The sequence below is a fragment of the Physella acuta genome, unplaced genomic scaffold, assembly GCF_028476545.2.
Source record: "Physella acuta isolate Inbredline_101_S28 unplaced genomic scaffold, ASM2847654v3 ptg001024l, whole genome shotgun sequence".
NCBI classification, from domain to species: Eukaryota; Metazoa; Mollusca; class Gastropoda; family Physidae; genus Physella; species Physella acuta.
In genome coordinates, this window is record NW_026732541.1 from 151,013 (window position 1) to 153,912 (window position 2,900).

The following is a 2,900-nucleotide window of genomic DNA, read 5'->3' on the forward strand; positions in this document are numbered from 1 at the left end:
ATACGTTTCCAATCCCGGTATGATTATCACCTTTTTAAAGACCGTATTACTTTCTAACAAGTTTATAACAAAAACTAAAAACTCACCCACACTTACCCCCTCCCTCCCCGCTCCCGCTGATTCTCATGTCCCCCTACATGATGTCTTATAGATACAGCAGGCTATAAAAAAAACGCAGGATTTGCGTTGAACCAGTATCGGATATCGAGACAAAATTGAACGCGTGGAGGGGGGGGGGGGGTGAGGTTACTGTTAGTTAACTACCGTAATGCTAATTTAAACATACGAATGTCAGCGCTAACTTTACCCCTAACCAAAACCCTAACCCACGTCCTACAACCTAAATTCTGACCCCCACGTTTTCCATGTTTCTCCCAGTTAACTCCCCCCCCCCCTCAAACAAAATTGAATTTATATAGAAAATATATACTTTTAAAAGTGTCCTCGACCCCCCCCCCCCCCCCGAAAATTTTAGTCCCTGCCCCGAAAAAATTCAAATACCCCTACCCCCGGAGTAAAAATTCTGGAGGAAACGCTGCACGTGTTTTCAAAATTTACAAAACTTTTACCACTTTGACCCGCCTACTATCATAAGTCTAAATTATATTGGTCCATACAGGTATACTACAAAAAAAGCCTAGTAATATAAAAGCCACAATAAGCCAGGGAGGGCCCTATATTGTTTATCCTATAACCAAGCCAAAGCTAAATTCCCCCCCCCCACACACCATTTCAATGACGTCACAATACGTCACGAAACAAACAAAGCGACATCAACTGAATACATAAAAAGCCATACCGTCGCTAAACCACATAAGCCCAGAATATACACCAATGGAGCGTCGTCCGTAGACCGTATCAGAACGTACTATTGCAGGATTATCGCCATCGTTGTTAAATAACCATCAAATATTATGATCAAAAGTGCAGCAGGCCGATTAGCAATGCGATATTGAAAAGTATCGATCCTCATGATCTAACACATGCATAGCTTGTTATTGTATAGGTGCTTAGAGTTAGCAACAGAACGGCGTGGTCAAATGGTAGAGCGTTCGATTGTTAACCCGAATTTCTTGAGTTCGGATGCCGACTCCTTTTCGTGTCAAACTCACTGAAACAGGGAACTATTTCACCTTCCTCATAGAATATGTTGAAAATGGAAGTAAATTTTTTTTAATGTTCTAAATGTATGACGATAACCTTTGTTTCACTGTAGTGCTAAGGTTGTGTTTTGGCTGCTGTTTGTGCTAGACTATCACCGTCGAGGCAATTTTTTTTTTTAAATTGTTAAACATTGAACTCAATGTTTTAAATGTTGCTAGTTTTCATTATAGCAAATTAAATGTTAACTGGTTTTGTATGATATACATATACATATATATATATATATATATATATATATATATATATATATATATATATATATATATATGTATGAATATATATGTATATGTATATGAATATATATATATATATATATATATATATATATATATATATATATATATATATATATATATATATATATATATATATATATATATATATATATATATATACATGCTTACATATATATTCACAGCCTCTAAACCTGCACTAAAAACCATCATGATATACATATACGTACTCTTATTTCAGTCAATCTTGTTGACAACAAATCTGTTTCCCACCTAAGTTCTACGATAACAATTTACCCAAATAAACGAGCGCTTTAATTAGTTCCTACACTGAAACGACACTGGACTTTCAACTGTAACCGGTTTAAACTCAACTTTGTTTTTCAATTTGTTTAGAATTTCAAGTGTTTTCTTCACGCATCATGTTTTGTGTAATTTGATTTGCATTAGACATTGAAACTCAGCGCGCGACACTTGAAAACACATGTTTATCATTACTTTGAGCTGTAAGCCTTGGCGTGAGTAGTGAATACATGCACGTGCATTGGTTAACCTGTTGGAGCTGCTCACTGCTGATTGATGATCGTTAGACTAGAGAGTTGCAGTAGGGCAGTGTGTCCACACTGGCCGTCTTAACGGAAATGATGGGGTGTTTTGATACAAGTTTTTATAGGGTATCATGTTGATTATCTAGATACTAGTTGTCTTGACAAACAGTTGAACTACAAATGGTCTTGTTGAGTATCTAGATACAAGTTGTCTTGTCAAATATTCATATATGAATGGTCTTGTTGAGTATCCAGATACAAGTTGTCTTGCCAAGTATTCATATATAAATGGTCTTGTTGAGTATTTAGATACAATTTGTCTTGCCAACTATTCAGATATAAATAGTTTTGTTGAGTATCTAGATACAAGCTGTCAAGTATTAAGATAGAAATGGTCTCTTGTAAATTCGTCCTATAGGGAATGGCTAAGAGAGAGAGATGGGGGTAAGGTGGGGAGAGTACTGTCCTATGTGTAGAGGAAACAGAGCGTATGTGTTTCTGTATCGTAGTCATCCATGATGTTTACCGTTCTGTGATTTCCTCAGTCGTGTAGACTCACCTATGGAGGCAGGTAAGAGAGGACACCTGGCACACTTCATTATAGCTTTTATGTTTGTGTAACTTCTGAATAATACGAGCCATCATTCGTTGAGTTAAATGAATGTAGAAAAAAATAACAAAACAGTGAATATAACAGTTTACATGCATTGTATAACACAGTTTATAAATAATGTATTAAAGAACTTAAAGAACAGTTTAAAAATGGTTAATAAGATATTTTTACACTTAGGTTTTATGTTCTAAATTAGATTCTCTGCAACATAAGCACCCCCCCTCTCCCCGTCAGATCAACTCTAAACAGCAGATGACACACATCAGAACCACGTGACACCTTCTTCCCCCCCCCCCCCCCCCCACCCCTAGCATCCTACCGACCCCTCGCCGCCGACCTAAG